This window comes from Oncorhynchus clarkii, chromosome 23, assembly GCF_045791955.1.
Source record: "Oncorhynchus clarkii lewisi isolate Uvic-CL-2024 chromosome 23, UVic_Ocla_1.0, whole genome shotgun sequence".
Lineage (NCBI taxonomy): Eukaryota > Metazoa > Chordata > Actinopteri > Salmoniformes > Salmonidae > Oncorhynchus > Oncorhynchus clarkii.
Window position 1 is genome coordinate 3,667,832 of NC_092169.1, and position 13,973 is coordinate 3,681,804.

The following is a 13,973-nucleotide window of genomic DNA, read 5'->3' on the forward strand; positions in this document are numbered from 1 at the left end:
TCAGGGACCTTCAGTTTGACCCCAACTACCCTGCTAACACGAAACTCACAGAACTCATTAGGGTGAGTGGTAACACTGTACTCAGAACATACACTTGTATTCTATCAAAATAAACCCAACGCTGTGTTGTTGATACAAAACACTCAGTAGTTGCTATGGATTCGAATCAGGAAACAGCTAGATTGCTGAAACATGAAAGCTTGCCCAGAACACTTGGTTTGAAGTGGACGTTTGAAGTGAGCATTTCATATTGTTTGACCAATAGCAAGCCTGTGAGCAGAGAGACAGAGCCACGGGTCACTTTCGCCTGCATGCCCTGGAGGAGGAGTTTGACTTCACCACAGAAGAGCAGCTGGAGAAGTCCAGACACTTTGGTCTTCTGCACTTGTGTAGCACTCATGCTGTGGATGTCAGCCCCTCAAACCCCATCCCTCTCCACAACAGAGACATCACTGAACCCATGTTCGCTGTAATGCCCTTCTCATTATTAGTCTTGTTCCAGATTAGTCTGTGCTGTCTTGACAATTCCTACAGCATGGTCATTGTCATGGAAATGTTTGGCTATACAGCACAAACAGATCTGGGACCAGACGGCTTCATCAAATGAAATGTTATTTGTCACATGCGCCGAATGCAACAGGTGTAGAGACCTTACCGTGAAATGCTTACTTACACACCCTTAACCAACAATGCAGTTTTAGGAGAGAAAAAAAGTGTTAACTAAAATAAACTGAAGTAAAAATATATATTTTTAAATAATAATAATTAAGGAGCAACAATAAAATAACAGTTGCGAGGCTATATTACAGGGTCTGCTCTTCACTCTGTTGTCAGTTTAGCCTACATTTCACTTATCTTAGTAGCCCATACTCAAATCCGCTGCTGATTTTGTATTAGTCTATAAATAAATCTCTTTGACAAAATTCTTCATCTCTCCTATGTCTTATTCAACTAGGTTTTTTGAAAGTGTAAGAATAATAATTTAGCCATGGTTGCTCTGAAATGTTTATTGTTTGACAACATTTTACTCCCTCCTCTGTTTAATATAACATACATTTATTATTAATTTTGTTTTCCTTTCCTGACTCTGATGTCTGCCACATAAAGCATTTGACTCTAGCCACAAATTATGGAAATTAGAAGGGGGGAGAATTCTGGCAAGGGGGAGATTTTTGGCACAACACCGGCAGTGGGAGAAGATGGAAGATATGGATTTTGGCCGTCATTCTGCTAATTTACTCATCGATGAAACATTTGATTTCAAAATAGTTGTCTGTTCCCAAAACTACAATCTGTTAGGGACAGAGTGGACAAAGTTTTGTAGACTTTACCCTTTGCCAAAGAAAAAAAAAAGGAGTGCGAAGGCGAATTGAGTTATTGCACACGCGGACTTTACAGAGTAGGCATTCCACAACGGAACCATGCAAATGCATGCTAGAATCTTGTTAGCTCGTGCTTGACTCTGCCCACCTCCTTGCTTGTTCTGCCCACTATGGCTCATTTGTTTCCCTTTGAAACGACAGGCTGTGGTCTATGTATGTGTAGTTCTAAAAATCTTTGTCTGCTTCTTCTTCTTTAAATTAAAAGGAGCATACACCACCACCTACGGTACTGGAGTGCGAGTCCGGTGTAGAGTTAGTTGCCCTACCAACTAACTCGACACTCATTAAAACATAACCACTATTCCACTAATGGCCCCATCTGATCCTAGACTAGGCCGGCAGGGTCCGTGTACCTTCTAGACAATGGCTATCCTACATTAACCAGGATGACGGATAGTGAGTGATTCACCACTCGTTATCCATTTTATTTTATTTCAAGTTGATCGAAATTGACAGAAAGCTACCTTTTTTGGTTTTTCGCTTCAAATATCGGAAAACAAGCACTGTCAAGGTAGGCGGGAAAGGATAGGGTGCGTTTTGATTTTGTTCCTAGTGTAACGTTAGTTAACATAAGCTAGCGTTACCGCAACTAGCTAACCACACAGTCTCAAGTGAGTGTAATTTGTGTTTTGTAGCCAAATCACCACAACTGTTGTGGCTAGAGAAGCGAGCTAACGTTATTGCCTAGCTACAAATTCACTGTTCTATGAAGTTTGTGCTCTCAGTTGTGTTTGATTTGACCGTCTATTATTGGCCATGTTGTGTGGTTAATGTGTGGTCTATATATGGTCAGAGGGATCTGGGGTGCAGATGGTGGTGGAGGTGTTTGGCGTGGAGAGGACAGTGAATTCAGTGGAGGACATCCCAGCCACTTGACAGTGTTGGCACTGTTACTTCCTACCTGACGGGTAAGTGGACATCACTTCTACTTGTACGTTGCCAGCCGAGTGCAGGTGGACTCTCCCCTCAACATGAAGCTCCTGCTGCTCCCGCCCCAAATACACACATACACAGGTACACACACACACACACTATTAAGAGTGTTCCCCTATTTACATGTTTGTGTGTTGTGTATCAGGTGAGGGATGATAAGCCCGTGTTTGAGAAGAGGTGTCTGGTGTGGGAGGACATGCGGATTCCCTCAAAGTTCCTGAAGGTGACATATTAGTCTTTCCCTCCAAGCCATCCGTTACCCCCTACTCTCACCCTAGCCCCTTACTCTTAAACCACTAACCCCTAAGTTTCCAACAGGACCTGACTTGTGTGTATGTTATAGGAGGAGTTGAAGGCGGAGCATGCGTAGTACCTGCGGCAACACCCAGGTCTATCTGTCTTCAGAGGGATCTAGGGTGCTTGGGGTGGAGAGGACAGTGGATTCAGTTGGAGGACATCCCAGCCACTTGGCAGTGTTGGTGTAACAGTATAACTTTAGACCGTCCCCTCGCCCATACCCGGGCGCGAACCAGGGACCCTCTGCACACATCAACAACAGTCACCCACGAAGCATCGTTACCCATCGCTCCACAAAAGCCGCGGCCCTTGCAGAGCAAGGGGAACCACTACTTCAAGGTCTCAGAGCAAGTGACGTCACCGATTGAAGCTCTATTTAGCGCGCACCGCTAACTAAGCTAGCCGTTTCACATCCGTTACATTGGGACTGCTACTTCCTACCTGACGGGTAAGAGGTCACTCTACTTAAACAATCAATAAATCAAGCAAATGTAATTTACATACAAGACACCAGTGCTCCATTCATCTTTCTCTCTTTGTCGTCATATCCTGTTCCTGTTTAGGCACCTGGCCACCCGAGTGCAGGTGGGCTCTGTCAACATGAGGCTCTTACTGGTCTTACCACAAGTACACACAGGTACGCACATACACAGGTACACACACAAACCACTAACCCCTAAGTTTCCAACATGACCTGACATGTGTGTTACAGGAGTTGAAGATGCCTTGTACCAGCGGCAGCACCCAGAGCTCCAAGCCATGATCAGTCGACTTCCTGCAGTTCCTGCTACTACGAAAACTGAGCGAGGTCATCATGTTCGCCCGCAAGGACTTCTTTGCCTCCTGCCAACTCCCGGGTGGCACCTTGAACACCTCCTCACCTTGAGGACACACATTGTGGCTGCGTCTGTGTCTCAATAGTCTAGTAGCTTTCTTTGACTGGCACTTTAGTGAGGACAATACTATTCTGGTTGGCACTTGTCACCAGTATGTACAGAGGCCCTCGAGATCTAGAGTATTGATAAAATACGAATGCTTTTATGGATGTTTTTTATTTTGTGATGTTTTTACTGTCTGTTTGTATGAGGTGCACTGAAACAAATTCCTAATCAACTCTGTTATGGAAATCGAAAGAGGTCCAGTTATGTCAGTTATTGTGAATGAAAATAAAATGTATCATTTCATGTCTTGTATGTTTCCCATGCTTAATTTCTGTGGAGTAATTCCAGTAACTGCTCATTTGCTTTGGCTCTAATCTGATCAACCAATAATTCTTTAAAGAATAAAGTTATAAATAAAATTATTCTCATGCTTGTCTGACCCCACAAGTAATGCTATTGTTTGTATAAAGTCACTGCCCTGATTTCCTAGAAATGTGACACTTTTGAATAACACAATTATGTGTGTGTATTAATACTCTAGACCACATATGTCAGAGTCAAGGCCCGCGGGCCACATCCGGCCCGCAAGAAGGATTTTTACGGCCCCTGGGATGATCTTGATTTATTATTAGAACCGGCCCGCAGCAAGCCGGCAGCCCGCAGATCTTTTACACGCACCAATACTACATTTCCCACAATGCAAAGGTGACGCACCGAGCAGTAGGCTGCTTCATTTCAATATTTATTGGCACAGCAGTCGTCAGCATCACAGTAAAATTAACTTTCAGATACCCATCAAAAATGGCAAAACGGAAGGTGGATACTGAGAACCGGGGGTTTCAAACAAGGTGGGAGTCGGAGTATATGTTCACGAAGGTAGCTGGAAAACCTGTGTGTCTTCTGTGTGGAGAAAGTGTGGCGGTACTGAAAGAGTATAATCTGAGACGACATTATGAAACGAAACACGCGGACAAAAACAAGAATATGGACATGGAACAAAGGCTACAAAAGGCAGAGGAATTAAAACGAGGCCTCAAATCTCGACAGGCTCTGTTCAAAAAAGCCAAATCACAAGGCCAGGCTGCTGTCAAGGCCAGTTTTATTTTGGCAGAAGAGATCGCTAAATCAGCCCGGCCATTTACGGAGGGGGATTTCATCAAAAACTGCATGATTAAAGTTTGTGACGAAGTTTGCCCAGAAAAAAGGCAACTCTTTTTAAATGTGAGTCTGAGCAGAAACACCATTGCCGAGAGAGTAGACCAGTTGTCCATCAATCTAAAAGAGCAGCTTGTGAAAAAGGGAAAAGATTTTATTGCATATTCCTTGGCTGTGGATGAGAGCACCGACATTTCTGACATTGCCCAGTTGTCAATTTTCATCCGCGGAGTGGACTCCAACCTAAGCGTGACAGAGGAGTTTTTGGCTTTACGTCCTATGCATGGCACAACTACGGGGCATGATTTGTATGAAGAGGTGTCAAGATGTGTAAATGAGATGGAGCTGCCTTGGGAAAAACTCGTGGGTTTGACAACCGACGGAGCACCTGCGATGTGTGGACACAGGAGCGGACTGGTGGCGAAGATACGGGAAAAGATGCAAGAGGAAAACGCGACAGGTGAGCTGACAGCTTATCATTGTATCATACACCAGGAAGCGTTGTGCGGTAAAGCCTTGAAAATGGAGCATGTAATGAGCATCATCACGCGCACAGTTAACTTTATCAGAGCCAAAGGTTTGAATCACCGCCAGTTCAAGGCATTTCTGACGGAGTTAGAAACGGAGCATGGTGATTTGCCTTATCACACAGAGGTGCGATGGCTAAGCCAGGGAAAGGTGCTTCAAAGATGTTTCGAGCTTCGTGAGGAGATTTGTCTGTTCTTGGACAGCAAAGGGAAAGACACAACACAACTCCGAGACGAAATGTTTCTGTGTGAAATGGCTTTTCTGTGTGACATTACGAGTCATCTGAATGCAATAAACTTGCAGCTGCAGGGTCGGGATCGTGTCATCTCTGATATGTACAGTACAGTGAAGGCATTTAAAACCAAACTGACTCTGTGGGAGACGCAGATGCGGAAAGAAAATTTGAGCCACTTTCCCAGCTGCCAGACCATGAAAGAGAAGCTCTCTACCAGTGCGTTCCCGAGCACACAGTTGGCTGATAAAATAGGTATGCTTGCCGCTGACTTTCGACGCCGATTTGCTGACTTTGAAGCACAAAAAAGCAGGTTGGAACTGCTCGGTAACCCATTTGCTGTTGACGTGGAAAGCTCACCACCAAACCTCCAAATGGAGTTGATTGACCTCCAATGCAATGATGCACTGAGGGCAAAATATGCGGCAGTGGGTGCTGCGGAGTTCGCCCGTTTCCTCCCCGGCACAATGCCCCAGCTGCGCATCCAGGCTGCTCAAACGTTGTCTATGTTTGGCAGCACATACCTGTGTGAACAACTGTTTTCTTTGATGAACCTGAACAAAACATCACACAGAAGTCGACTTACTGCTGAACACCTCCACTCAATTCTGAGGATTTCTTCAGCTCAGAGCCTTACCCCGAACATTGATGAACTTGTGGAAAAGATGGGACACCACCAAGTATCACCCTCAACCTCAAACAAGTGAACATTACTGTGCAATCACATATTTAGAGTTTTTACTCAGTTCAAGTTTAAAAGTTAAAATTTAATATTTGTTTTCACTGCATGTTACTTCTCCTTAAACAAAGTGTTGTTTTTGATTAATAGATTTTTGCACTTTATTTTTTTGTATTTCAATCCAATTATATTTTAAAAATATTTCAGTTGAGTGGATGATAGAAAATTGCTATTATTGTTTTTTCTTTGAAGTAAATTTAGCCCACTTTTGCTAAAATAGAAAATATAGTCTACTGATGGTGCCTTGAATACCGGTTTCTTTCATTTAATGTTCATGTTATGGGGATATTTATATAAAGGAAATTTGTCTTTTGTGTCTGTTGAAAATTAAAGATTACTGACAGAGCCATAAGAAAATATTGCTTTATTTATCTGATCATATTGTAATATATTTGTTAGGTTTTCAGTAGGTTCAATTAGGTTCACTAGACTATATGCGTCATTTAAAAATTTTTCAATGAACATTCGAACAGTCCGGCCCTCGTCTTGTAGCTGATTTTTTTATTTGGCCCTCCGTCCATTTGACTTTGACACCCCTGCTCTAGACCATATTGCAAGGCAGACTGAGAAAGCATTGACTTGACATGCCAAACTGTCTCTACTTTACAGTGCATTCGGAAAGTATTCAGCCCCCTGACTTTTTCCACATTGTGTTACAGCCTTATTCTAGAATGGATTACATTGTTTTTTCCCATCACCAATATACACATAAGACCTCATAATGACAAAGCAAAAACAGTTTTTTCTTAAAAATAAACTGAAATATCCCATTTACGTAGGAAATCAAACCCTTTACTCAGTATTTTGTTGAGCACCTTTGGCATCGATTACAGCCTTGAGTCTTCTTGTGTATGACGCTACAAGTTTGGTACACCTGTATTTGGGGAGTTTTCTGCAGATCCTCTCAAGCTCTGTCAGGTTGGATGGGAAGCGTCGCTGGACAGCTATTTTCAGGTCTCTCCAGAGATGTTCGATCGGGTTAAAGTCCGGGCTCAAGTCCGGGCTGGGCCACTCAAGGACATTCAGAAACTTGTCCCGAAGCCACTACTGCATTGTCTTGGCTGTGTGTTTAGGGTTGTCTAGTTGGAAGGTGAACCTTCGCCCCAGTCTGAGGTCCTGAGCACTCTGGAGCAGGTTTTCCTCAAGGATCTCTCTGTACTTTGCTTGGTTTACCTTTCCCTTGATCCTGACTAGTCTCCCACCATGCTTCACCGTAGGGATGGTGCCAGGTTTCTTACAGCTTGGCATTCAGGCCAAAGAGTTCCATCTTTGTTTAATCAGACCAGAGAATCTTGTTTCTCATGGTCTGAGAGTGCTTTAGGTGCCTTTTGGCAAACTCCAAGCGGGCTGTCATATGCCTTTTACTGAGGAGTGGCTTCCGTCTGGCCACTCTACTATAAAGGCCTCGGGTTCGTGCCGTGGGGGAGATCTTCATGGGCTATACTCGGCCTTGTCTCAGCAAGTTGGTGGTTTGAATATATCCCTCCAGTGGTGTGGGGGCTGTGCTTTGGCAAAGTGGATGGAGTTATATCCTGCCTGGTTGGCCCGGTATCGTCGGACGGGGCCACAGTGTCTCCCGACCACTCCTGTCTCAGCCTCCAGTATTTATGCTGCAATAGTTTGTGTCGGGGGGCTAGGATCAGTCTGTTATATCTGGAGTATTTCTCCTGTCTTATTCGGTGTCCTGTGTAAATTAAAGTATGCTCCCTCTAACTCTCTCTCTCTTCTCTCGGAGGACCTGAGCCCTAGGACAATGCCTCAGGACTACCTTGCCTGATGACTCCTTGCTGTCCCCAGTCCACCTGGTTGTGCTGCTGCTCTAGTTTCAACTGTTCTGCCTGCGGCTATGGAACCCTGACCTATTCACCGGACGTGCTACCTTGTCCCAGACCTGCTGTTTTTGACTCTCTCTACCGCACCTGCTGTCTCCTACTCTGAATGATTGGCTATGAAAAACCAACTGTCATTTACTCCTGAGGTGCTGACCTGTTGCACCCTCTACCACCACTGTGATTAATATTATTTGACCCTGCTGGTCATCTATGAACATTTAAACATCTTGGCCATGTTCTGTTTTAATCTCCACCCGGCACAGCCAGAAGAGTACTGGCCACCCCTCAGAGCCTGGTTCCTCTGTAGGTTTCTTTCTAGGGAGTTTTTCCTAGCCACCGTGCTTCTACATTTGGATTGCTTGCTGTTTGGGGTTTTAGGCTGGGTTTCTGTATAGCACTTTGTGACATAGGCTGATGTAAAAAAGGACTACAAATACATTTGATTGATGTGTGGAGTGCTGCAGCGACGGTTGTCCTTCTGGAAGGTTCTCCCATCTCCACAGAGGAACTCTGGAGCTCTGTCAGAGTGACAATCGGGTTCTTGGTCAATTCCCTGACCAAGGCCCTTCTCCCCTGATTGCTCAGTTTGGCTGGGCGGACAGCTCTAGGAAGTCTTGGTGGTTCCAAACTTCTTCCATTTAAGAATGACGGAGGCCACTGTGTTCTTGGGGACCTTCAATGCACAAGTCCGGTTGGAAGGAACCTTCGCCCCAGTCTGAGGTCCTGAGTGCTCTGGAGTAGGTTTTCATCAAGGATCTCTCTGTACAGTACTTTGCTCCATTTAACTTTCCTTCGATTATGAGTAGTCTCCCAGTCCCTGCCGCTGAAAAAGATCCCCAAGCATGATGCTGCCAACACCATGCTTCACCGTAGAGATGGTGCCAGGTTTCCTCCAGACATGAGACTTGGCATTCAGGCCAAAGATCTTGGTTTCTTGTCTCTCATGGTCTCAGAGTCCTTTAGGCAAACTCCAAGTGGGCAGTCATGTGTCGTTTACTGAGGAGTGGCTTCTGTCTGGCCACACTACTATTAAGGCCTGATTGGTTGAGTGCTACTGAGATGGTTGTCCTTCTAGAAGGTTCTCCCATCTCCACAGAGGAACCCTGGAGCTCTGTCAGAGTGACCACCGGATTCTTGGGCACCTCCCTGACCAAGGCCCTTCTCCCCCAATTGCTCAGTTTGGCCGGACGGCCAGTTCTAGGAAGAGTCTTGGCGGTTCCAAACTTCTTCCATTTAAGAATGATGGAGGCCACTGTGTTCTTGAGGACCTTCAATGCTGCAGAAATGTTTTGGTACCTTTCCCCAGATCTGTGCCTCGACACAATCCTGTCTCGGAGCTCTACGGAAAATTCCTTCGACCTCATGGCTTGGTTTTTGCTCTGTCATGCACTGTCAACTGTGGTACCTTTATATAGACAAGTGTGTGTGCCTTTCCAAATCATGTCCAATCAATTTAATTTAACATATCAAGTTGTAGAAACAGGATGCACCTGATCATCTGATGTACAGTACATGTAGCTATCTTGGCATTTTAACTGTAGACTCTTATCGGTGTGTGGATTACGATGATTCACGGCAGACTGAAACACTTACTAAATAATCCTTCCCACTCGGCTTCAACCAGTCCAGACTGATTTAGTCACAGAAGACAGAGCTGTGTCGATAAGATACCAGCAGCTGTATTCAGGACAACACTGGTATTGAAAGCTGTAGCTACACTTTGCATGTAGTCGATGATGAAAATATTAGTAAATGGATCTTTCAAATTTGCCCTTTGACAGAGAAGCCTTGAGTGACGAAATGGACTATTTTTCTCGTGAATATCCCAGCCCCTCATTATCTAAACCAATCACAGCTAGGCAAGAGTCTGTATTTTCTCCATGTCTAAACAACTTTGTAATTTCACATTTTATTCATAGATTACATAAGAGTTTTTAGGCATTTCTGCAACAAAAAAACGCACATTGATGAAAATAAGTTCAAATGCCTCTCCTGTGAAGTAGTAACGTGCGTCACATGCCCAGCTTTCTGTAACGGGTCACAAATAGTTCAACGTCAAAACATATTCAGCCAGATCTAGAATAAAGTTTGATGGGTATTCGTTGGTATCTTCACCTCTCAGGTAGTGAACTAGGGCAGTGTGTGGAAATGCTGGTGTACAGCCTCTAATGAAGAAAGGTGCCCCCATGAGTAATATCAGCTATTACATCAAAACAGGAAATGTCCATTTCAGAATTAATAAACTTCATGTCTGAAATGAATGGCTGGGAAAGTACTGTACTGTGTAGCCTATACTGTGATATTTACCCCATCCTAAAACACCGTATCAGGTTGACCTGTTTCTAATTTGATGGATACTAGCATGGTCATTGTAAATTCATGTCTCCCATTTCAAATACAAAAATGCTGGAGTTGTTTCAGCTGGATGGTGTTAGATAGGCCTAAGATGTAGCATCCTATGTCATGATCTGGTGGATTTACACAGCAGCGTAAGAGGAATCAGTTTAGGCTTAGGTCAGTATCAGACACCTCTGAGTGTGCATTGTGCAGTGTTGAAGAACAACTCTGTGTTTGGGATGATCTGTAACCCGCTAGCACCTCCCCCGGTAAGAGGGGAATGAGGCAACCTCACAGAGTTACACACAAGGATACTTTATTGACGACATACAACAGACATTGTTTGGGAATGATGGAAATGGCAGTGGTTTTTAAACATGCCTACTATTGGTCCAGAGATAAAATGGAGATGTCGCTGTCCAGGACAGAGGTGAGCTTGCTGCTCTCTCTCTGCTTGGAGGAGACTGCAAGAAGAGTGACCTGCAGAGCCAGGCTGATGGGCCGATGACTGGACCCCTGGGAATAGCCCCTAGCGACCAACCAATGGCCAGTGTATGACCCCCTAGCATGCTAGGCTCCTGCTGGGCGTAGGGGTGCCTACTGAAGAGTCAGAAAGTCCGAAAGTTTGTTGTCTCTGAGGGCTGTGAGATTGTGTTAAGAGTCACTGGCAGGGAATTCGGTAACATCCAGTGTGATAACAAAATGCCTTTAATAAACCCATGAGCTGACTGGTGTCCCGACTTCGAGGACTAAGCTGTTTTTATTCGATTTTTATCAAACTATATCTGACCGTATCAACCAGGTATCATTGGAAGCACCTGGAACCTGTGCTTCGAATGAGTACAGATTTGCTCCCCTCCAGTGGATAGTAGTGGTACTACACCCTAAAATGACAAACCTTCCACATTGAATTTGGCTCATGAGATTTAAAGGAAAATTCACTTTTTTTTAAAACCAAATCTATATATTTTTAATGTAAATGTAATGTTATAGAAGTGTCCAGACATTGTTTTTCTTATATTTCACTTGCTTTTGAGAAAGTTACCCCACCCTGTACTTGCTTCCCGTCTCCCAGCGTCTGTGGTTATAGAACCGTTACAATTACATTTTGTTGGACTCGAGCGATACTCTTCCGTGTGCGAGCATGCGCATGCTTTCTCGTTCCGATTATGGTCATGCAAGACATGAGGAAACACATGCATGCCTGCACACGGAAATGTACACGGACTACCGCACCACTTACAGCCGCATATTTGGTACCAATGTTTTCTTTTCAAACAAGGGATTGCAAATAACCAACGTTCATCATTATAGAACAATACATCAGCCCCCCAGACCTCCTGGAGACTACAAACAAGAAAAATGCGAATGGGCTGCTCAATATGCATTGTTTTGTGTAGGCCTATTTTTTTGTCAGTGTCTGACAGAGCGTGCCAACGCTGCAAGTGAAATGAATGGAAGTACTGTTAGTACCACAGAAATTGTTCCATTTGGTGATTTCGTCACCATTGCTCATAACTTAATAATACGTTTCAACAGTATACGACAAGTAATCCTCCATGTACTTTCATGCAACCTCTGTTTAAAACAATATCTGGAAATGATTGTAAGGGTGAAAAGACAAATACATTCACATTTAAAATGTTAATAGTCACGAAGAAAACAAGCGCTGCCTCCATTATTCCAGCACCATTTCAACTTCCACATTTCAAAATTCAAAAGGCACTCGCACATCTGAGCTATCTTTTTTGCAGGTGCATGGTAACAGTTGAATAAAATGAAGAAAAAATAAGAAACCTGTGCACTGCTCTTCATAGTTACACTGCTCTTTATTTAGCTTTTACGTATCGGGCTCATGGCCTTCGTCACACATTTTGTGAGTGTTTTAAATTAGCACCATTATGTAGACATATCCACATCCGTTCCGCGCATCGAATGTGGTTGGAGTCGAGAGAAAACAAATAAGTACTACCAAATATAACAATGTGCTTTTCATAAATGTTCAAATAGTGTGTACATAAAACGTATTAACACGTCTGTAAAACCACAATGAGGACATAGACCTACCAAGCAAGTGTTCATACATCATTGGGTACAGCGCAAGAAAAACATCAGAGTAATCTGAAATGGGGGCATAATTAATACTCACAATTACAACATAACGTATAAGCATTTCTGTCTGGAGGGTGAAAATACAGAAACATATTTTGCTCAGAGTATTATTTATATGACACCCTCTATCTGATATATTAACCTTCTCTATGCCACAAAATCTAAAGTTAGAAATGTCATGTTTCAGGTCATTAAAATATTTTGCGACTGGATAATCCCTGTCGTTTCTCCTGATTGAACTTTTATGTTCACAAATTATGTTTGAGAGAAAGAGAGATTTACCTACATAACTCAGCCCACATGGACATTTAATCGTGTAGATAACAATGGGGTGGATGTAGCAGGTAATAATGTAATTTATTTGGAACCGTTTTCCTGTATGTGGGTGGCAGAAATATTCACACTTCATCATATTGTTGCACTGTGCGCAACCTCTGCATTTATAGCTACCATTCCGAAGAGGGCGTAAAAGAGCCTGGCTGATTTTCTTTTGCGGCTGGCAGTTGGCATGGAACCACTTATCGCGTAAATTGCGACCTCTCCTATAATACAATTAGTGGTGGATTCTTAAATTCAGCCGGCAAAGCTGGGTCCGATGATAAAACATGCCCGTGTTTCTTGACAACATCTCCCACTTTTCGAGAGTTCAACGTAATATGTGGTGGTGAACATTACAGAGTCTTCTTTAGCTCTAGCGGGTCTTTTTTGTAGCAGCTCATCTAGTAGTGTTCTCCCCCAATACCAAACTAAGAGCTTCATCCACACATTGTGAAGAGTAGCCTCTTCTTAGAAATTTATTACGCACCTCCCCTGCTTTTTCTAGATAGTCCTCTGTGGAGTGGCATATCCGGCGCAGTCTGTTTGCCCTCAACTCCAAACACATTCGAATGCTCGGAACGGATGTGGATGGGGCTATGTCTACATAAGGGTGCTAATTTTAAAAACTCACAAAAGCTCTGACGAAGGCCGTGAGGCCGACCCCTAAAGCTTATTAAAGAGCAGTGTTAGTATCAAGAGCAGTGTGCAGGTTTCTTCTTTTTCCTCAACTTCAACATAATCAAATCACCCCTGCTTCGTCTAATACAGTGACAACTAAAAGCTATCAAAAACAATTTGCTCCAATTAGAGAAACATGTTAACTCACCCTACTTGTAGAGAAACGCCAATGCTATCCTCCTCACTTTCATTTTGACGAAACTGTCTCTCACTCTCATACAGTACAGCTTTTATTTGTTGATGTCCTTGGCTACCTAGCTAAAATCCTTCGTCGCTAGCCTAACTTCTATTCATGGGCAACGCTAGTTAGTTACAATTTGTCTTCTAGGCCTACATCTAGCTACACATTGAACTTCCAATCTCCCGGCCAGGGGCACAACAATATATTAATTAATGTTTGGATCAGAATCGCTGTTATAATTATTGGAGAATTTAGTAAAAACAGTCCAAATCCCTATCTCCTTCGTGGCTAATTTAGGAAAAGGGCCAATTTTAGCTAGCTGGCTAGCTAGCCACCTGAAGACAACAACAAAACGAATGTAACAATTC